We start from the raw sequence: 23,916 nt of genomic DNA, 5'->3' as shown, positions 1-23,916 counted from the left end.
CGCCCCTTTTTTCATTTACGCCTCATGGTGTGCTGTGTGATTGTTTCCATTGTGTTTTCTTTCCATCCTCCTCCCACTGCTTTTGCAACGACTGAAGTCCTCCTGGAAGTGCCTGGGGGTATAGCCAGAGGAGGAGGAGCTTCTTTTTTTGCATAGTGCCCCTCCTAGTAATACCTCTAAGCTATACCCCATGGTCTGTGTCCCCCAATGAAAAAAACGAGAAAAAGATTTTACAGGTGAGTAAAATCTCTTTTTCCCTACGCCTCCACAACGGCAGTAAACATGGAGATTATCCCGCCTTCTCAGGGACAGGAAACAGCTTTGTGGATCAGCCCATATAAGGCCCCCTCCCTCTTACCTCTCCAGTTGTTTTCCTGTCCCTCAGAAGGTCAGGACTTGCCGGATGGATCAGTCACGCGCCCAGCCTTTTCGGTTTGTTATCCCGGCTCTGGCCGGAGGGCTGAGGCAGGGGATAGGGTCGCGGAACTCTGCAAGAAGTTCCTCCTTCCCTGTGGTTTAAGCCCAGCGTTGCTGGCCACCCCGGGCTTTTGGACCCGCGTCCAGTGCGGACCGGCCCTGTTTCTGCGAGCCGGGGGAGCGTTCCTGGGCCTGGGAGCGCTCCCCACACATTTCCCCTATGCGCGCGCGCCGGCAGTTGAATTCTATGTGACGTCGGAGGCCGGCGCGTGACGCGAGGGGGGGCGGAGCATAATGTCGTCATCGGTGGGAACCAGGAAGTAAAAGAGCGCTGCTGCCGGCGTTCCATGCAGCTCCTGCGCTCTTCTCCTGAGAATGTCCCAGCAAGCTGACGATTCGCCCAGGCGGCCCACAGATTCCTCCAGGCCCTCTAGCCCGGTAAGCCTCCTCCCATTACTAAATAACAGGGTGCCTTATCCTGTATGGGGGTCTCCTTGGTGGTGGTTCTTTACCCTTCTCTTTAGAGACTAAGGATAAAACTTTCCTCTCCAATTTTGTGTCTCTCAGGGTAAAGAATCCTCAAAAAAGGATCCACCTTTGAAGAAAAAATGCGTAATGTGCAAGAAATCGCTGTCTGGTACATACAAGAAATCATTGTGCCAAAAGTGTTGTGACAAGGTTGTGTCAGAAGAGACCCCATCTTTAATTGAGAGTCTGAAAACCATAATCAGAGAAGAAGTGGGTGCAGCTGTAGAAGCTAAGTTATCTACATTGTCTCCCAGACCATCTACCTCAGGAGCCATAGTCCCTAATGTGCAGGACTCTGACCTGGATGAAGGTGAAATTTCCTCTGGGTCTGACTCTGATATTTCAGATCAAGCAGGCGGTAAACCTCTCTGTTCAGTTGAGGAAACGAATTCCCTACTGAAAACCATTAGGGCTACAATAAGCCTGGAAGAGCCCAGAGAACCCCTTTCAGTTCAGGACCAATTGTTTGCTGGATTAGGGGACAAGAAAAAACGAGTCTTTCCCGTCCACCCTAACATCCGAGCTTTAATACACTCAGAATGGAGAGACCCTGAGAAAAAACAATCCGCCTCTAAGTGGTTAAAGAGAAAATACCCTTTCGCGGAAGAAGATTCTGTGGCCTGGGATAAGACCCCTAAAGTAGATGCCCCAGTAGCAAGAATCTCCAAAAAAACTGCCCTTCCATTTGAAGACCTCGGCCTTCTTAAAGATCCGATGGACAAAAGATGTGAAAACCTCCTTAAAAAGATGTGGGAATCCTCTACGGCCACTCTAAGACCAGGGATCTCTGCAACTTATACGGCGAGAACCCTGGGCCTTTGGTTGGGACAGTTGGAGGAACATCTAGAGTCAGGCACTCCACGAGATGAAATCCTAGCTTCTATACCTATGCTAAAACAGGCCGCTAATTTTATGGCAGACGCGTCAGCAGACATAGTGAAGCTTTCAGCCAGATCTGCTGCCCTCTCTAACTCTGCTAGAAGAGCAGTATGGTTACGCACCTGGTCCGGTGACACAGCCTCCAAGAACAAGCTGTGCACTCTGCCATGTGAGGGAGATAGGGTGTTCGGTACGGCCTTGGACGACATTTTAGAGAAAGCTTCAGATAGAAAAAAGGGCTTTCCTACAGAATCAAAATTTTTAGAACAAAGGCGGTCCTTTCGGTCTCAGAACCGGGGTAGGCCGGACCAAAAAAGAAGGGACACTAGACCAGCCTGGCAGTCCAATAGGGGTAAAGGCAGAGGGTTCCTGTTTAACCCTGACAAATCGGCCCACACCTCTACTCAATGACGCCAAAAGCGTAGTGGGAGGAAGGCTGTCCCAATTCTATCCTGCCTGGGTAAATATCCAGGCCTCTCCATGGGTTCTGTCAGTCATAAAAGACGGGTACAGTCTAGAGTTAAAAACCTGCCCACCAGACAGATATATGGAGAACCCTCGTCCGGGGGAGATAAGCCAACAAGGATGGGGAGCCCACATGGAAGGGAAACTAGCTCAAGGCCAGTGGAGTCTTGTTCTGAAAAAAGCCTCCTCCAACAAGAGAGAATTGTCCGCGGTTTGGGAAGCCCTGAAAACATTTACACCCTCCCTCCTGCAGAGGAATGTAAAGATCTTGTCGGGCAACTCTACAACAGTGGAGTACCTGAACAAACAGGGCGGCACAAGAAGCCTATCGCTAGCCCTGGTGGTGAGAAAAATCTTCAGTTGGGCAGAAAAGAATATTCAGTCCCTTTCAGCAGCCCATGTTGAAAAGAGAGTCAGGTGGTGGATTTCCTCAGCCGGGACCAGCTAAACGCAGGAGAGTGGATGCTAAACCCTCAGGTATTCAAGCAGATCTGTTCCAGGTGGGGAACGCCGAAGATCGACCTGTTCGCCAGAAGAAAAAACAAACAGGTTCCGAATTTCTACTCTCTGGCAGTAGAAGATCAACCCTTAAAGGTGGATGCGCTCTCGGTACCCTGGCCACCAGTCCTGTTATATGCAGTCCCACCATTCTCCCTCATACAGCGGGTCATAGCAAAGATTTTGGAAGAAAGAGTACGAATCATTCTGATCACTCCATTTTGGCCCCGCAGATCATGGTTTCCGATCCTGAAGATTCTAGCAGGAGAAGAATTCTGGATCCTCCCTCCTCGCCCAGACCTTCTACTTCAGGGTCCGGTTTCTCATCCTCAAGTCACCCAACTCCGTCTGACGGCCTGGAGGCTGAAAGAAACATCCTGAGGAAAAAAGGTTTCTCCAGGAAAGTGATCTCCACCTTACTTCTTAGTAGGAAACCGGTCACCTCGAAAATATATCTAAGGGCCTGGAAATCCTTTCTGCTCTTCGGGAAGGATAAATACGACCCGTCAGGAGAACCTCAGATGTCCCTCATACTGGACTTTCTCCAAGCAGGGTTGGATAAAGGCCTCGCAGCAAAGAACGAAAAAGAGAGACTTCTTCATAACCTGGACGTCAGGAGATGTGTCCTCCAATACCTGGAAGCCACTAAGGAGATTAGGAAGACTAATCAACTTCTAATTCAATACCTGGGCATGTTGAAGGGAAAAGCGGCCAGCAAGACTTCAATATCAAGATGGATCAAGTCCTGTATCTATCTAGCCTACCAGACAGAAGGTGTTCCTCCTCCACCGTTTCTCAAAGCTCACTCTACCAGGGCCCTAGCCACATCCTGGGCCGAGGGTGCTTCAGCTTCTTAGAGGACATTTGCCGTGCAGCCACATGGTCCAATCCATGTACTTTTTTTAGACATTACAGATTAGATGTTTCTGCAAATAGGGATTTAGCCTTTGGGCGGAGGGTCCTATCTGCAGTTGTCCCACCCTAGGCTGTTATCCTATGTTACTTCCTCCATGTTTACTGCCGTTGTGGAGGCGTAGGGAAAAGACTTACATTACTCTTACCGGTAATCGTTTTTTCCCTTTAGCCTCCACAACGGCAGGAGGAATTCCCCCCCCAAAAAAAAAACTACTATATATAGATATACATTATTTAATACGTATAAATACTTATGTGTATATTCTATTGATGAAATATATGTTCTTCTAAGTTAGAGCAGACTGGCTCTGATATTTGTTACTTTTGATCTTTATTAAACCTTCCTTGCATTTATCTCTGAGTACTAGGTTACTAACTGGAGAGGTAAGAGGGAGGGGGCCTTATATGGGCTGATCCACAAAGCTGTTTCCTGTCCCTGAGAAGGCGGGATAATCTCCATGTTTACTGCCGTTGTGGAGGCTAAAGGGAAAAAACGATTACCGGTAAGAGTAATGTAAGTCTTTTTTGTGTGTGGCATGGGAAAGTGAACATGCCAGATTCGGCATCAAAAACCATGTAAGTCAATGTTGTCAGATCAGTTTTTTTTTAGTCCTTGAAATTTTAGAAATAATACAACCAGATCTGTTCATGATGGATGCAGCTGGTTGTATTACCCCAACTGAAGCACTTTTGCTGATCCAAAAACTGTGGCTCGGATGCGGACCAAAACAACGTTTGTGTGCATGAGGCCTAACATTGAGAAATGTGGAAAAAAAAATCAGTTCTGCCAACATTTAAAGGGGTTGTCTCAATGAAGCATATGGCATTTATCATGTAGAGAAAGTTAATACAAGCCACTTACTAATGTATTGTCTATTGCTTCTTTTGCTGGCTTGATTTCTTTTTCCATCACATTATATACTGTTCGTTTCCATGATTGTGACCACTTTGCAATCCATCAGTGGTGGTCGTGCTTGTACACTATAGGAAAAAGCTTGTACACTATAGGGACCATGGAAGCGCACATAGGCTAGTGTTTTTCTTTCTCATAGTGTGCAAGCACGGCCACCGCCGCTGGATTGCAGTTTGGTCGTAACTATGGAAACGAGCAGTGTATGTGAGTGGAAAATGAATCCAGCCAGCAATACATTAATAAGTGGCTTGTATTAACTTCCTCTACATAATAAATGCTATTTGCTAAAGTGAGACAACCCCTTTAAAGCACTTTGTAGGTGACTACTATCTCCTGGTATGCAGTACTGGAGTTTGATACTTGTTTTAAAGGGCTAACTTTAGATTGTGTAGCAAACAATAATGCAACGCCATATCTTTCAATGAATCAAGTGATTTTACTATAATACAAATAGATAATGTGCTGAAGTGAAGAAAGATAAATACAATATAAAAGCATACAGAATAAAGAATCTCCTAAGCTTCGTCTTGTCATGGGGTCAGTTCTGTGGTGGACTCAGGGTGAATCTTCAAACCATAGGTAATAGCAAGCCAACAAGACCTCTTGAATCAGTCTGCCCTGGGATGACACTGTACTGACTTTGTATACTCTTCCAATTCCTCCTTATGGAATAAATCCAGTTTGATGCGTTTATAGGATCTTAGCACACGTCTTTGAGAATGTGAGCTGAGATCAGATACTCTATATCTGTTAAACAATGCAGTCCTTTGGGGACTTTTTTTTTATTTTTATAGCTTTTTACGAATTTGGGGCTAAAAATCATTATTTTTTTTTTTTTTTGATAATGCATTTTTATTTCTATTTCGGTGGCATTGTATTTATTACTTATAAACAATACACAATCAGGTGCTTTTTCTCCTTACTAAGTTTCCTAATTTGAAAAGGTAATAATTAATCCTTTAGTTTTAAAAGAGGATCTGGCACTCTCAAGTTGGGATTAAAGTTGTCCTTGTGCCTTGGGTCTAACATTTGTACCCATTGGCCATTCTTGTTTATTATATGTACTTCACATGTCGATTGGTCATCCGCATGGTTTACCCAACGGGCAGTTTTTTCTCCATTCCCGCTCACTCCTATATTTCTTAAAACTTTCTTCACTTATCACCCTTTTAGCCAGTCTACCTACTATTACTCCTTACCCATTGGCGCCTCCAGTTGATCCTATCTTTAGGATACATTTTCCTCAAGATCTGATTAACCCTCACCTTTTTTCTCCTTTTACATATTGAACTCAATCTAACATCTCTGTAGAGACCTTAAATAGCTGTCCACTTATGGTCCCCATGTAACCTGACAGTTTAAGATTCTGCAGAGAATATATGGCAGAAAAATCCCCATATCCACGTGTGCAAACCTTTATAGCGTCATACCCAAAAAGGAGGCCGTAATAGCTGCCAAAGGTGCTTCAACTGCAAATAGTGCCTAGTAAAAGGTCTGAATACTCATGTCAATACAATATTGTAGTTTTTCCTTTTTAATAATCATAGATTTCTAGTATTCTGTTCTCACTTTGTCTTTATGGGCTATTGAGTGCAGAATCATAGGGAACATATTGATTAATTTAGGAGACTTGGCAAATGCATTGTAAATGGCATATATACAGTATGTAAACTTGCAAATGTGTATTTGTGCCTAAAGTTAGAGGTTGTTTCACTTTTTGGGCTTCTTTCACACTTGGGCTAGTTTCACACCTGCAACAGAGTGATCCGGCAAGCAGTTCCGTCACCGGAACTGCCTGCCGGGTCAGGCAATCTGCATGCAAACGGACAGCATTTGTAGACTGATCCGGATGCGGATTCATCTTACAAATGCATTGCAAGAACGGATCAGTCTTCTCCGCATGTCATCCGGAGAAACGGATCCGTTATATATATTTTTTTCACATATTTACCAGTCTGCGCATGCGCAGACCGGAAGGACTGTTTCGGCATTGCGGTATTTTTTATGTAAATTAATGCAACTGATCCGTAATTTTGGACTGAGATAATATCGCAGCATGCTGAGGTATTTCCTCCGTCCAAAATGATGTTCAGTGACTGAACTGAAGACATCCTGATGCATCCAGAACGGATTTCTCTCCATTCAGAATGCATGGGGATAAAAATTATCAGTACTTTTCCGGTATTGAGCTCCTGTGACGAAACTCAGTGCTGGAAAAGAAAAACGCTAGTGTGAAAGTACCCTTACTAATTTTCCCATCACATTATATGGTGCTTGTTTCCGTAGTTACGAGCACCCTGCAATCCAACAGTGGTGGCCGTGCTTGCACACTATAGAAAAAAAAGCATCTGCCTATGTGAGCTTCCACGCCACAGCCACCAGAGAGGCCAGAGCACTTTCTTAGTGTGCAAGCACGGCCACCACTTATGGATTGCAGGGTGGGCGTAACCATGGAAACAAGTAGTGTATAATGTGATGGAAAAATAAATCCAGTCAGCAAAGGAGGCAATATTGATAATAACAATACATTAGTAAGTGCCTTGTGCCTAGCTTTCTCTACATAATAAATACCACTTGCTAAAGTGACACAACCTCTTTAAGTTTGCTCATGTTATAAAGTTTCATTTGTTTTATTGTATTTTTTGTACTTGCCCATAGCAGACTCAGCTTTCATTTTGTTAGACCATTTTCATAAATGAGGCCCTTCTAGATCAGGGGTTTCGAAGTCTTTCCGCATATTTGGGCCGCACATAGAAAAGATTTCCAGTTGACAGGCTGCATTTATTTCAAATACAATTGTGTAACAGGCATGTAATAGCCACATAAAACACAATACAGCACATACATTAGTTACACTGACCGCACCGAGCTTCCCATCAACTGGCCACACCCAGGAATGACATAAAGAGCTCCCCTAGTGGTGAGAGCCTTGGGATGCCTGAGCTATCACTACTTTTTGTGGCATTCTAATCCGTTTTCAAAAATAAGATTTACATGGATAGGGTTAGAGTTCCCAACCGCCCATTGACTATAAACCTCCTGGACAGTCGGGTTTATCTCTGATTGGGCCTTTTGGAACTTCCATTCAGAGATGGCAGCTGCACGCTAATCGTGCAGCTGCTGTGCCGGGGGCCCTCTGTCAATGACAGCAGGGCACCCCAGAGAGAAGACAGGGACACTTCCTGGGTGTCCCTACCTTTTAGATCGCTGTATACATAGCACTGAAAGAGCGCTGTGTATACAGCAAGGAAGCGATGTACCACTTCCTGTCCCGGCCTGGTGATCATGTGACCACTGGGAGCCGGGAGAGTGCAGGAGCTGCCCGGTCTTCCATAGACCTCGATCAGCCCTGTACTGAGGCTGTACAGAAAAGTATGCTGCTATACAGCCTCTCTGGGGGGTGTATTTCCCTTGTAACTGGGGCTACTATGTCAGCTCCAGTTACAGGAGAAATCGGTAAAAAAAAAAAAAGAAAGCTAAATGTCCCCCAGAGGTCTTGTATGACCTTATGGGGGACACAGTGTAAAATAAAGAATAAAAAAATGAAGTGTTTTTTTATAAAAATCCCTAATTAAGTAATTTGAAAAATGTTAAAAATAGACTTAAAGGGGTTATCAGAGTTAATTATAAAAAAAAACACTTAAAATCCATCAGGATATACATATAATTTGGTTAAGCTAGATTTCATCAAGTTAAAACCCATATTTACACCTTTTCATGGTTCTGTCATTGCTTTGTTTACATGCTGAGGGGGCGTATAACAAAGCCTGAGCTCTGCCTCATGAATATTTCTGACCTTTCCTTCACCCTGCTCTGCACTTTGCAAAAAAAAATAAAAAATACACACTTGTCATGCGGATGGACGGATCCACAGTATTCCCGGTTTGTGCATGCGCCAGTTTTGCAACGCCGGATCCACAAGGCAGCTCCGTCGTCGGAGCTGCGTGCCTGCTGGATCCGACGATCAGTGTGACAACTAACAGCATTTGTAGACGGATCCAGGTGCGGATCCGTCCAGAAATGCATTGCAATAACGGATCCGCCTATCCGCTTGTCATGCGGATGGACGGATCCCTCTGTCAGTCTTTTTCACAGTATTCCCGGTTTGTGCATGCGCAGACCGGAAGGACGGATCCGTCTATCCGCTTGCCATGTGGATGGACGGATCCCTCCGGCAGTCTTTTTCACAGTTTTCATGTTCTGCTCAGGCGCAGACCGGAAGGACGGATCCGTCCTTCAGTTGTTTTGCAACGCCGGATCCGATGGTATGTACTGCGCATGAGCGATCGCATACCAGAGCCGAGGCGGTGTTAGAAGAGCTGGAGAGGGGCGGGCACCAGAGGCTCTGACGTTTCGTTTACAGAGCCTGGCCACTCCCTCAAGCAGGGAGACTGCTGTAAACGAGACGTCATCAGCAGAGCAGGCTTGCTGGCGTCGGGGGTCACATGACCCAGAACTGAACTGGCCAAATAGTGATAGGTGATGAAAGCGATTTTATGAAACTTTCACTGGACTACAATAAAAGCAATTAGAATACATTTATTTAAGTCGGATAACCCCTTTAATTGGTATTGCTCTGTCCATAATGACCGGCTCTATAAATACAGTATTTTTCGCTTTATAAGACGCACCTGATAAGACGCACCTAGGTTTTTGAGGAGGAAAATAAGAAAAAAATATTTTGAACCAAAAGGTGTGCTTGACACTAAGACACTATTATTGGGGATCTGTGGATGACACTATTATTGGGGATCTGTGGATGACACTATTATTGGGGATCTGTGGATGACACTATTATTGGGGATCTGTGGATGACACTATTATTGGGGATCTGTGGATGACACTATTATTGGGGATCTGTGGATGACACTATTATTGGGGATCTGTGGATGACACTATTATTGGGGATCTGTGGATGACACTATTATTGGGGATCTGTGGATGACACTATTATTGGGGATCTGTGGATGACACTATTATTGGGGATCTGTGGATGACACTATTATTGGGGATCTGTGGATGACACTATTATTGGGGATCTGTGGATGACACTGATGTCACCCACAGATCCCCATAAGTGTCATCTACAGATCCCCCATCAGATGCATCAGTCTGGAGGGAGGAGGCGGAGACACTCATGGCAGGGCCCGGTGTAGTGATTCTACTCTAATACATCGGGCTGGGGCAGGCGGCGCATGACCGAGGGAGCTGCCGGTCTGCGCCGTCTTAAGGCTATACATACGGTACTACAGTAAGTACAGAACAGTGCGGTATACATTAAGATATGGATCGGATTGAATGTACCTAACAGTTGCGGGGCCCGGTGTATTAGAGTAGAGTCACTGCACCAGGCCCCGCCATGTGTCCCCGCCTCCTTCCTCCACACTGATACTTCGCTTGCCGCGCTGGGCAGCTTAGCGGCCAGCGAAGTATCCGCTTTATAAGACGCACGGCCATTTCCCCCCCACTTTTGGGGGGGAAAGAGTGTGTCTTATAAAGCGAAAAATACGGTATATAACATGATCTACCCCATCAGGTAAACGCAGTAAAAAAAAAAAATTACTATGCAAAAACAGCCTTTTTCGTTACCCCCACCTCCCAAAAACATTGTTAATTGATCAAAAAGTCGTATGTACCCCAAAATGGTGCAATAAAAACACCACCTCATCCTGTAAAAAATGAGCCCCCACACAAGACCAAAGTCAGAAAAAAAAATGGCGCTAAGAAAATGGCAATACAAAAACATGATTTTTTTTTTTCTTAAAAATGTTATTGTGTAAAACGTAAAAAAAAAAATAGACCTATTTGGGATCGTTGCATCCGTAACGACTGGATCTATAAAAATATCTACCCCATCAAGTGAACAGTGTAAAAATAAAAAATATAGAAAAATGACACCAAACGGCTTTTTTAAGGAGTTCACCTCCCAAAAAAATCATAAAAAGCAACCAAAAAGCCAAATGTACCCCAAAATAGTGCCAATGAAAACTACAGCTTGTGCTGCTGGAAAAAAAAAAGCCCTCGCACAGCTGTCAACAAATTTCTTTCTTTTTTTTTTTTTTTTTTTGTCATCTCTCTTAAAAGTCGAGACAGAAAATTCCATGTTAGAAAATCCAGATGCTGCTCCTTCCCTTCTGAGCCGTGGCGTATCTTCAAATAAGAGTTTACTACCACAATTGGGGTGTTACTGTATTCAGGAGAAAATGATAAGCAAATTGTGGGGGGAGACGTACCCGGGTATAAGTTATTTAGCCCGGATGGGGTAAGATACTACTGTTTGCCATTGAACTGGAGTGATAGAGCAGCTCAGGTCTTTTTCCCATTTTCGACGATATGAAGCTAAGGAGTCATCCATGGCTTCTAAGGCTACTTTCACACCAGCGTCGGGGCTCCGCTTGTGAGCTCCGTTTGAAGGGTCTCACAAGCGGCCCCGAACGCATCCGTCCAGCTACCAATGCATTCTGAGTGGATGTGGATCCGCTCAGAATGCATCAGTCTGGCAGCGTTCAGCCTCCGCTCCGCTCAGCAGGCGGACACCCGAACGCTGCTTGAAGCGTTCGGCTGTCCGTCTGGCCGTGCGGAGGCAAACTGATCCGTCCAGACTTACAATGTAAGTCAATGGGGACGGATCCGTTTGAAGTTGACACAATATGGCTCAATTTTCAAACGGATCCGTCCCCCATTGACTTTCAATGTAAAGTCTGGACGGATCCGTCTGAACAACTTTCAGACTTAGAATTTTTTCTAAACTATAATGCAGACGGATCCGTTCTGAACGGATCCAAACGTCTGCATTATAGGAGAGGATCCGTCTGTGCAGACACCAGACGGATCCTCTCTGAACGCTAGTGTGAAAGTAGCCTAACATAGTTATACGATGGGGATAATGTCCTGATATAATGAGGAGTTATGTAGTAGGTGAGAAAGTTCAGAAGAATCAGACGGTGGACATGTTTTCTTAGATAAGTGTCTTATTTGTAAATACTTGTCTCTAAGTATATTAATGGGTAATTGCTGCAGCACCTAGAGCAGTGATGGCGAACCTATGGCACGGGTGCCAGAGGCGGCACTCAGAGCCCTCTCTGTGGGCACCCGCGCCTTGGAAAAAGTCTATGGCGTACCAATATGCTTTAGACTTTTCCTGACATTCATCAGCACAGGACGCACTATGAACAGCACAGGCAGCGCACTGAATGTAGGCTTATTAAGCTATTATAGCTAAATGATAAAGTACATGGAAGATATACTATATTGGTATTCAGGTTAAATTGCTGTGTTGGCAGTTTGCGATAAATAAGTGGGTATGTGGTTGCAGTTTGGGCACTCGGTCTCTAAAAGGTTCGCCATCACTGACCTAGAGGCTCCGTCTCCTCACCGTTCGGCACGCCCACTTTGCTTTGATGGACATATTTGCTCTGCGCTTTGAAAGTAAAATCCTGCGCCGTCCCGTTTAGTGTTCGGCGCAGTGAGTGAAGGACGCTTGCCTACTGCCGGCTTCCTCACTGCGCCTACGTCGAATATGTCAGAGCTCCCCGGAAGTGAAGGCAGCAGGCGAAAGTCCTTCACTCGCTGCGCCTGCACCGAACACTAAACGGGGCGGCGCAGGCGTGGGATTTTACTTTCAAAACGCAGAGCAGAGATGTCCATCAATGCAAAATCGGTGTGCCGAACGGTGAGGAGACGGAGCCTCTAGGTGCTGCAGCAATGCCCCAATAGCACCTAGAGGCTCATTTGCATATTTTTAAAGTTAGTTTTCTGTGCGAACCGCGGCATGTAGGCAGATAAAAGTTATGTACTGCTGACATTAGCACATCGCTAATTTCAATTCAACCAGCTATATAACGAATTTTGTGATGACAGAAACCCTTTAATGCTGGATTGAGCCCATAATTTAAGGTTCAAATCTGAAATGCTCCTTTCCAATACTTCTAGATGGGCTTTTATATAAATCCACATTGATGACTTTCAATTCTAAAGCCGTATCAATTGTAGGACAAATATTTATTTCATGCTTTTGTTGCGTCACTGAGCGGAAGTAAAAGAATGATGATGGATTGGTTCCCATTAGATGTTTCTCGATGGAGATCCATAGTCCTCCTCACCTTTGCATAGAAATCTAAACTGCTCAAATATGCAGGCTCTATAATATCTTACAATAGATGAGCACCCGAACCCCCCTCTAGAAAGAATTTAGTATTTTCATAGGAAAGGATATCTGTAAATTAAGGAACAGGTATAAGATCTGAGGTAATATAAACATTATAATTGAGACAATTCTACCTGTCGATGAGATCTCATGTTTTTTCATTCTGATTAGTTCCATTTTTATTTTCTCCCATCATAATGATCACTGTTAAATCTGTTAATGATTTGACAGTGATCATTTTTGTAAATATACTTTATTAACAAATTCCCACCGATTAGGAGAAAATTCATCCCCACTTACCTTATTGTTGTGACTCGGTCTCCCCTGGTTACGACCACCGCTCTTCCGCAAAATCCCGATGGTCGCGCTTGCCCAGAAGACTTCTTCTTTTCTCCCGGCCGGGCCACTCGCTGTCCTGAACGCGCACGCTGCCGCGCATGCGCGACGGTGACTTCTTCCCGGCCAGAATAGTACAGAGCTGCGAACGCGCACGCCGGCTCTGTACTATACTGGCCAGAAATAAGTCACATTGCGCATGCGCGGCAGCGTGCGCGTTCAGTCCAGCGCGCGGCCCGGAGAAGACTTCAATCAAGATGAAGCCCGCCCCCAGCCAGAATCCAGGAAGTGAACGCGTGGTGGCAGCAGGTAAGTATGAAACTGCTAAGTGGGATAACCCCTTTAAGGGCATATAAGTGGTTTAGAGTAGGTTTGAAGTAGACTGTGTAGTTGATATATTGGTTATCCCCCTGGAGAGGTACATAGCTCTGTCGGGTAGTTACTGATTGATTCATTCCCAAATTTAAAACTTGACATTTAGCAACATTTAATTTATAATTTGAGACTGATGTGAATCTCTCCAATACTTGCACATTGTCGCTGGTAAGGAGTTAAAGGGGTTGTCTCATCATGGACAATGGGGGCATATTACTAGGATATGCCCTAGGTTATGCCCTCATTGTCTTATAGGTGCGGTCTATTTCCGTCGGCCCCATAGAAATTAATGGGAGTGGGGGCTGCGCATTCGCGGTACGCTCCCATTCACTTCTATGGGGAGCTGGCTTGGTGGTGGCTGGACCGGAGTCCTTCAGCCACCACCTTGCGGGGCTCAGCTCTCGATATAGGTGCGGGTCCCAGTGGTGGGACCCACACCTATAAGACAATTGGGGCATATCCTAGTGATATGCCCCCATTGTCCATGATGAGACAACCCCTTTAAGGGGATCTGTGATTGCCAGTATTATGTCGTCACCAAACAATCCAATTTTATGGCTGTGTCCGCCAACGCTAATTCCAGATATTAATGGATGCTTTTTAATTTTTTCAGCTAGTGGTTCTATCACAAGAGCAAAAATTAAGAGGGATAAGTGACACCCTTGCCTTGTGCCATTGCTGTCGAATATCATTCCGGAAATATATACTGATGCTGAGGGTTGAGAGTACAGAAGCTGGATTGCATTCAGAATATTGCTGTCAAACCCATATTTAGAGAGCATCTCAAACAGATACCCCCAATCTACGCAATCGGATGCCTTCTCGGCAGAGAAGGCATCCGGCCAGTGTGCTACATAAATGAGATCAATTATTCTCCTGGTTCCGTCTAGTTTGCCTAGACTTGATGAAGCTGGCTTGATTATTAATAACACTCGGGATAATGTGGGAGACTCTGAATTCAATAAAGAAATGGGCCTAAAATTGCCCGCTAGGTCCAGAGACTTTCCTGTTTTGGGAAGAGAAATGATAATTGCTTGCAACATTTCACCGTGGATTTTCCCTCTGTTGAAAATCTGCTGATAGGTTGCTAATATGAGGAGCTAAGATGTCATAGCATGTTTTAAAATACTCATTGGACAGACCGTTGGGTCCTGGTGATTTTATTATTTTTTGCTGCTTTTATTTGTTCTCTTGCTATTTCTAGAAGTGAAATCTACTTCAAAAAGGTCTTGATGGTTCGCTAGTAGGTTATATCTAGGGGATTTTGCTGCTTATTGTGCTGGTTATCATATACATAGTGTTTCTGTTTAGCTGCTCTAGTTTTAATCGTATTAGCAAGCATAGAACCGGCTCTGTTCCCCTGCCAATAGAAGTGTGTTTTCGCTTTCCTCAGATAGTGTTCATATTTGTGCTGATATAATTGATATAACTCATATCTTAGGTTCTGGAGTTGTTTGTGTTACGGGGGAAGGTTTAAGTTTGTGAGTGTTCCAGGTCTGCTATGGCTTTACTTAGTTTTTCTGTTTGGAGAAGTCAATGTTTTTTGTTAGGCAGCTGATAAGAATTGTTGCTCATATCAAAAAATATTAATAAAAAAAAATGTAATGTTTTAGTTTTTTTTTTACTTCTAGCACAAATGCAATAAATTTTAATTACTGGGTAACTCTACTGATCTCAAACACAAACTCAGCCATGCCGTTTGTGATGGACACTTTCAAGGCATTTAGCAAGGCTTCTAATTTCAAAATTAATTTTGATAAAACTGAGGCCATGGAAATCTCCATGTCTCCCTCCCAACTACGGAAAATTAAAGACATGACCCCATTTAAATGGCTGCCTATTGCGATCAAGTATTTGGGGATCATGGTCCCTGCTAACCCGAACCTGCTTTTCCAACTTAACTATTCTTCCCTGCTAAATAAAATTTAGGCCTTTCTCTCAGGCATCTCTATGCCCATGTTGTCCTGGATAGGTAGGAAGAATGTGTTGGCTACATACATTCTCCCACAATTGTTATATACTTTTCGTTCCCTACCAATCTCTAAAGGTCAATAAGGTTTGATCCTCCGTGTCTCAGTACAGACTGGGAGATTTGTCACACTCTAAAGCAAATAAGGATACTATTTGGCCATCATAGGAGCATCCATAGTGGTGGGAGACATACTGCAGCATTGGTATTTTGAGCTATCTTGTAATAAGTTTTAAAAATCCAGGCATATACCTCTACCTGACCCTACCTGGTTAGAAAACTATGTCTTATTACCGTCTCTACCTTCTAAATGCCTCTCGCTTATTTACAAACAGTTGCTGTCTCCACCCGACCTACAAGTCCCTAGCTATTTGTCAAATCATTGAGCAGGCACCTAGGCTAAATGCGCGGGGGGGTGAAAAATATGTAAAAATCAAAACACATTTATCACTGATTAAAATGAAAAAAAAAAAAAAATTCCCTACACATGTTATATATCACCGCGTCCGTAGCGACCTGATCTATAAAACGGTCATGTTACTTTACCCGAACGGTGAACGCCATAAAAATAAAAAAACATGATGAAATTGAAATTTTGCCCACCTTACTTCCCAAAAAAGGTAATAAGTGATCAAAAAAGTCGTATGTACGCCAAAATAGTACCAATCAAACTGTCACCTCATCCCGCAAAAAATTAGACCCTACCTAAGATAATCGGCCAAAAACTGAAAAAAAACTATTGCTCTCAGAATATGGAGACACTAAAACTTGATTATTTTTTTTTTGTTTCAAAAATGAAATTGTGTAAAACTTACATAAATAAAAAAGTATATATATTAGGTATCGCCGCGTCCGTAAAAACCTGCTCTATAAAAATATCACATGACTTAACCCCTCAGGTGAATACCGTAAAAAAAAAAACGGTGTAAAAAAGCATTTTTTGGTCACCTTACTTCACAAAAAGTGTAATAGCAAGCAATCAAAAAGTCATACGCACCCCAAAATAGTGCCAATCAAACAGTCATCTCATCCCGCAAAAATCATACCCTACCCAAGATAATCGCCCAAAAACTGAAAAAACTATGGAGACACTTAAACATGATTTTTTTTTTGTTTCAAAAATGAAATCATTGTGTAAAACTTACATAAATATAAAAATTGTATACATATTAGGTATCGCCGCGTCCGTGACAACCTGCTCTATAAAAATATTACATGATCTAACCTGTCAGATGAATGTTGAAAATAACAAAAAAATAAAAACTGTGCCAAAACAGCTATTTCTTGTTACCTTGCCTCACAAAAAGTGTAATATAGAGCAACCAAAAATCATATGTACCCTAAACTAGTACCAACAATACTGCCACCCTATCCCGTAGTTTCTAAAATGGGGTCAATTTTTTGGAGTTTCTACTCTAGGGGTGCATCAGGGGGGCTTTAAATGGGACATTGTCAAAAAAAAAAACGGTCCAGCAAAATCTGCCTTCCAAAACTGTATGGCATTCCTTTCCTTCTGCACCCTGCCGTGTGCCCGTACAGTAGTTTACGACCACATATCGGGTGTTTCTGTAAACTACATGATCGAACAAGTTTGATCAAACGGATATAATGTTATCCTGACTCTGAGAAAACGCGAGATGTTCTGGATATACAAATTGAATTGTCTCAATCCATATGGCCTAAATGAAGCCTTTGAAATTAATTTATGAAATCCCCCGATGTTTCACCCCCTCCCCAATATTTATTTCCTCTTCTCCTGCATGCCCCCATTTTATTCCCCCCTTTTTTATGCTACTACTAGTATACATGAAATCCTATATACATTCCTTTTTATCTGCCCGAGCCTGGACACTTATACAAGGATCTATTGATTATCCAGTTAGCTATTCCACATATAGTTTACCTCTATCCGGCATTAAGTGGACCACTGAAATATAGTGATTTCCCAACCACATCCTACACATCCTTTTTATCCTTTTTACATTCCTACTATACCCTTTTAGTGTCTCCTACTGATATTGATCTAGTTTCATCAGACATACTAGTGTACTCCAGCACATTATATATATTTTACCCGCGTTTTATAGCCATAACGCATTATACCTACTTATTTATAGCCTCCATTATATATAAGGATCATTTTATACAAGGATCACTATATTATTCATAACAGTTATATGCAAATATTATATTCTGCCTCCAAGTATTGCATCTGACTTACTTGTACCCAATACATCTTAACAAGGATTACTGTATTTCTTAAATAATGTAACACAAATATCGTTTGTGTTTCACTTTACTCTTATTTGCATTATAAAATGAGTTTATTTGAGCCAGCCCTCTCCAACAGCATATTAGAAACGGACTTAACTCCCCCCTCCCAGCCAATCTCACACTCCCCCTCTCTGACGTGGCATCAGCTTCTGGTTGCCGAGAGAGGGGGTGTGACGTCTGGACCATGTGACCGGCCGTCTCCTAATGCAGCCACACCTCCCTAGTTGCTGCCTCCGGCTGACGAAGGTCACGTGCTGCGCGATGGGTCATGTGATCTCATCACATGACTCTCCAAGGTCCTGTGCCCACATAGACTTCCTGGAATTATTACTAAGGTCCTGCGCCCACCTAGGCTTCCCAGAAATTATTATCCTCACGTCTAACCTAAAAATAGAGATCGCACCACTGTGATGGTCGATCCTATGAGTAAGGACTCAGAGTGAACTGAATAAAAGTTATTATTTTTTAAGTTTTCACACAACTTTCCCCCTTAGTTTTGCTGAGCTTTGAGAGCTCTCCCAGCACTGCCCACTGACCCGCCCCCTTGGCTTTTGGCGTTTTTTTACAATGTATTTAAATGTATGCAATTTTGCTTTTATGTATGCAAGTCAATTGTACCTGAAGGGGTATATACCCGAAACGCGTTGTACCGCTTGTTTAATAAAAAGAACCCTCACTCTATTCCAACCGCCTTGGGATATTCCCTTTTCTCTATTTCCAAAACCATACGGCGCACCTTTCCCTCTACGCCCTACTGTGTGCCCGTACAGTAGTTTACGGCCACATATGGGGTGTTTCTGCAAACTAGAGAATCGGGGCAATAAATATAGCATTTTGTTTGGCTGTTAACCCTTGCTTTGTTACTGGAAAAAATTGATTAAAGTGGAATATTTGCCCAAAAATTGAAATTCTCAAATTTCATCTCCATTTGCCAATAACTCTTGTGCAACACCTAAAGGGTTAACAAAGTTTGTAAAATCAGTTTTGAATACCTTGAGGGGTGTAGTTTCTTAGGTGGGTCACTTTTATGGAGTTTCTACTCTAGGCATGCATCAGGGGGGCTTCAAATGGGACATGGTGTAAATAAACCAGTCCAGCAAAATCTGCCTTCCAAAAACCAAACGGCGCACCTTTCACTCTACGCCCCGCTGTGTGGCCGTACAGTAGTTTACGGCCACATATGGGGTGTTTCTGTAAACGGCAGAGTCAGGGCAATAAAGATAGTCTTGTTTGGCTGTTAACCCGTGCTTTGTTAGTGGAAAAAATGGGTTAAAATGGAAAATTAGGGGAAAAAAATGAAATTCTCAAATTTCATCCCCATTTGCCAATAACTCTCGTGCAACACCTAAAGGGTTAACGAAGTTTGTAAAATCAGTTTTAAATACCTTGAGGGGTGTAGTTTATAGAATGGGGTCATTTTTGGGTGGTTTCTATTATGTAAGCCTTGCAAAGTGACTTCAGACCTGTAGTGGTACCTAAAAAAAATTGGGTTTTTGTAAATTTCGGAAAAATTTCAAGATTTGCTTCTAAACTATGTAACATCCCCAAAAAATAAAATATCTTTCCCAAAATCAAACATGAAGTAGACATATGAGGAATGTAAAGTCAACACAATTTTTGGGGGTATTACTATGTATTACAGAAGTAGAGAAACTGAAACTTTGAAATTTGCAAATTTTTCCAAATTTTTGGTAAATTAGGTTTTTTTTTTATGCAAAAAAAATTACTTTTTTGACCCAATTTTAGCAGTGTCATGAAGTACAATATGTGACGAAAAAACAATCTCAGAACGGCCTGGGTAAGTCAAAGCGTTTTAAAGTTATCAGCACTTAAAGTGACAGTGGTCAGATTTGCAAAAAATGGCCTGGTCCTTAAGGTGAAATAAGGCTGTGTCCTTAAGGGGTTAAGTCAGATAAGTCAAACACATGATCACGGCGGCCAATCTTCTCATTCCACTGAAGTGGAGAGATGTCGATCCCCGACAATTGATTTGTGGTATAAGAAGGTGACCAGTTTATGCCGTATGGAGGAACTAGCAGGCTGGGAAAACAAAAATAGGAAAGCATCTTTGGAGTTATGGCAGCCTTGGCTGTCACATATGAGGATGGATCTGGCCTAGTACAATAAGTACGGAAGCGTTTCTGGGATGTCAAGTTAAAACCAGACCATATGACCACTACATACGACACTTGTTTAATACAAGACACATACCGACACTACCTGTTACTACCCTTTTCTCGTACTTTTTTCCATTGGGGGACACAGACCATGGGTATAGCTTAGAGGTATTAGTAGGAGGGACACTATGCAAATACAAAAGAGCTCCTCCTCCTCGGGCTATACCCCCCGACTCCACCAGGAGAAGCTCAGTCTTTGCTTAGTGTCTGGTGAAGGAGGTTGACACTCTCTGATTCTACTCCTTTTTGTTATTTTTATTCTAGATGGGGACACAGGTTTGCATGGTGCCTTCCTGGTCCCCCGTGGAGTGCCCGCCGCCGTCTTTGGGACGTTGCCTGGCTGCCTCCATTTCCCCCCAAGAAGGTAAGTGGATCCGGGCTCGACCTGTTAGCTCCGGCATCCCACCAGCTCCTGGGTCACCTATGCTGCCCTCCTCCCAGAGCACTGCACTCCTGGAGTCAGACGTCTGAAGAGGTGAGCCCTGCTGGTCCTGAATGGAGGGAGAAGATCTGCAGGAGCAGATATATATACTGCAATTGCTCTCTGCTCCCCCCTCCCTGTCTTGGGTCTATGGGCCGCCTGGGTGAACTGAGGGTGTTATCTCTGTCCGGGGGTTCTAGGGCGTGGAGGCACTATTCTGGCTAATCTCCCTGCTGGGACTCTCGGCTCCCTCTGAGTTTTTTTATTTATTTAGGAGGCATGACTTTTCCCTGGCGGCGCCAGCTAGCGCTGCTTCTATAACTTGCAGCAGCACCCACCAACTGCTGCAGGCGTGCGTGCCTTCTTAACCCCCACTTCGCTGTGTTCGGCACTGGGAGACATGTTTTCAGGAAGCACAGGGAGTGGAGCGCACAATTTTTTCGCGCTTCTATGACGCGGCCGGGGGCGGAGCCTGATGTGACCGGGGGCGGAGCCTGACGCGGCCGGGGGGCGGAGCCTAGCGCTTCGCTCCGGCAACTTCCACCGTCTGCTACAAAGGTTCCCACGCTTCTGACCGCTCCCCTGCTTCTCTCTGAACATCAACAGTCATGGACTAAGAGTGTCAGCCTAAATGGGCTGTGTCATTTTACGGATTTACCATTTCTTTTTTCATGTGCAGCACCATATTGGTCCACAAAGGTATGTGGTATGGCATCTTAACCCTATTCAATCTGCTTCTCTCTGAACAGCTGTCTAGCTGTGTATGTGTGTGTGTATAAATGCCTTGCTTCTGATGTGAACGATCTCTAGTTCGATTCCCAGAAGACACTTTTAAGGTTTCTTTTCTCTAACTACAACTGTAGATTCTTGCATAGTTGTTAGAATGCCTAAGGCTACTTTCACACTTGCGGCAGTGTGATCCGGCAGGCAGTTCCGTCGTCGGAACTGCCCGCCGATCTGCCGCTGACTGAAAGCATTTGTGAGACGGATCCGGGTGCGGATCCGTCTCACAAATGCATTGCAAGGACGGATCTGTCTCTCCGCTTGTCATGCGGACCGACGGATCCGTCTTGTACATTTTTTCACATTTTTACCGATCTGCGCATGCCGGAACGACTGATCCGCCATTCCGGTATTCTGAATGCCGGATCCGGCGCTAATTCATTCCTATGGGAAAAAATGCCGGATCCGGCGTTCAGGCAAGTCTTCAGTTTTTTTCGCCGGAGAGAAAACCGTAGCATGCTACGGTTTTCTCTTTTGCCTGATCAGTCAAAACGACTGAACTGAAGACATCCTGATGCAAACTGAACGGATTACTCTCCATTCAGAATGCATGGGGATATGCCTGATCAGTTCTTTTCCGGTATAGAGCCCCTGTGACGGAACTCTATGCCGGAAAAGAACAACGCAAGTGTGAAAGTAGCCTAAGCCTAGTCACCTTCTCAGGCTCCAATGGGGTCCTGTTAGACCACTGGTGTTTGTGCCTCCTGCCCTGGCCCTGGACAGGATCTCCTTCCTGCCCAACCCAGCTCCTAAGGCAAGCTGGTATCTCAGTGATAAGGCTGTTGCCCCAGTCCAGGCTTTCTGAGTTCAAACCACTTTCAGCCTTTTAAAAAAAAAAAAAGGGGAAAAATGTTTATTTCTGTCCCAGCAGAGCTGGCGGTACCCGCTTGGGCATCTGCCAGGTCCTGCGCGGCCGCTGATCTGGCCTGAGTCGCCAAGGCAGCCATGTCCTTTTTGGACCATATGGCAGTTGCTAATCCAGTGGCCCCTTCCACTCCGTCTCCCCGCAGTGGTTCCCGCTGAGGTTGCCTGACTAATAAGAGGCAGCGTGAGCGGTAGCATCCATCTTGGATGACTCAGTTTTCCCCCCTCGTCTAGAGGTGTGTTCAGACGACTCTCCACCTCTAAGGAACGCAGGTCTGAAGGGGGATTGTCCGGCTCGGACGAGGTCATGGAGCGGGTCCCTCCGCCTAAGCTCCCCACGTTTGGCGGACTTAGTACACCTGTAATCTCCAAGGGGATTCTCCTCTACGCGGGAGTTCCCCCCTTTTTGTTTTCCGTCCAAGAAGCCATAGGTTGCCGCGTTTTTTCCTATCCATGAGGAATTTCCGCGGTCATACCCAGAACCTGGGACAGGATCATCCTTTTACGACTGAGCAGTGTGGAGGGCTGGTCTTCTCCCCTAGGGTGGATCCCCCAGTGTCCAGGATCACGGCCTTCCCTGTCCTTACCGGCTCCTCTCTGCAGGACGTTCTGGACAGGTGCCTAGATTCTCTCTCAAGAGCCATTTATCTCTGGTGGGCACGTTAGGTCAGTGTTCTCCCCAAGTGTGGTTGCAGCGCCACCACCTGAACCTGGCGGAACATTATGTGTCTACTGACACACTGGATTTGGTTCTCCAGGTGTCTGTCTTCCAAATTCCTTTGCGAGGCTTCCATGGACATTGATTCCCTCTTTACCTGCATTGCAGCCCTCTCGGTCATTCTGCACAGAGGTCGGGTTGATAGTTTGGGATGCTGACGCTTCTCCAAGTGTCCCCTTACTAACCTCCCCTTTTGAGGGTTCCAGGTTTTTTAGGGCTCAGCTGGACGAGTTCTTCTCTACCGCTATCTGGGGGCAAGAACTCTCATTATACACCTACGTCCTAAGGAAGGAGGGGTCGGTGCGTCCGACCCTGGATCCAAAGCTGCTCAAATTTTTTCCTCCGGATAAGGAGGTTTCGATTGGTATCCCTCCTCTCCGTTTTGTTTCTCTTCTTCAGGGTAATTCCTCACATTCGTAGACTTCCAGGACGCCTGTCCGCATGGCCCGATCGCAGAATCTCACAACGATTCCTGCGCTTGCCATAGGTGGCCGACTCTATGTATTTTTGTCGCCCTCCCTTTCGGGTTAGCGACTGCCACTAGGGTCTTTACCATGATCCTAGCGCCTTTCATGGTTCTTCTTCGCACCAAGGACATTTCTTGGCAGCTTTACCTGGAACAGCGTCCGGATCACTGTTCAAATGAAACAGCTCGGATGGTTGATCGACTTCCACGATCCTTTTCCTCCCGTCCCTGAAGCTCTCCTTCTGGGGATATTTTTGGATGCCTTGACCGAGAGATTTTTTCTTTCAGACTACTAGGTCTTCTGGATCCAAATGGCGGTGTCGCACCTTCTGCGCTCCCCGTGTCTCTCCTTTTCGGGGGTACCTGCGGGTCCTGAGTCTTGTGGTGGCCTCTTCCGAGGCCGTACCATATGTCCAGTTTTTTCTCACACTCTGTCGCCGCGACAGGAGATCTTTCCCTCTGGGACGAGACCTCTCGTGGTCTGTACGCTTACATCTGCAGGTTCAGGAAGCTCTTTTTTTGTTACTCCCTTTCTTTTCCTGGACCACTGATGCCTGCCTCTGGCTGGGGCGGCATTCTCCGGTCCCACTCGATCCTGGGGGTTTGGTCGGCGACGGAATAGTTTCCCTATCAACATCCTTGAGCTGAGAGTGAATTACTTCAGCCATCAAGGTGGGACCGCAGCCGGACAGTGATGCGGGAAGTAAAAAAAAATAAAAATTCTGCTGTGGGCAGAGTCACACGTTCCGGTGTGGTCAGCGGTATTCCTTCC

The 23,916-nt window shown here is 44.8% G+C and overlaps 1 protein-coding gene across 1 annotated transcript in view; it reads left to right on the top strand.

The window, feature by feature from the left end:
* Positions 1–23,916, top strand: part of PRPF19 (pre-mRNA processing factor 19) — a 297,502-nt gene that overhangs the window by 158,441 nt on the left and 115,145 nt on the right. The window lies entirely within an intron of this gene.

The sequence above is a fragment of the Bufo bufo genome, chromosome 6 (genome assembly GCF_905171765.1).
Source record: "Bufo bufo chromosome 6, aBufBuf1.1, whole genome shotgun sequence".
NCBI lineage: Eukaryota > Metazoa > Chordata > Amphibia > Anura > Bufonidae > Bufo > Bufo bufo.
The sequence above is the reverse complement of the archived record's forward strand: the minus strand, read 5'-3'. Positions and strand labels throughout refer to the sequence as shown.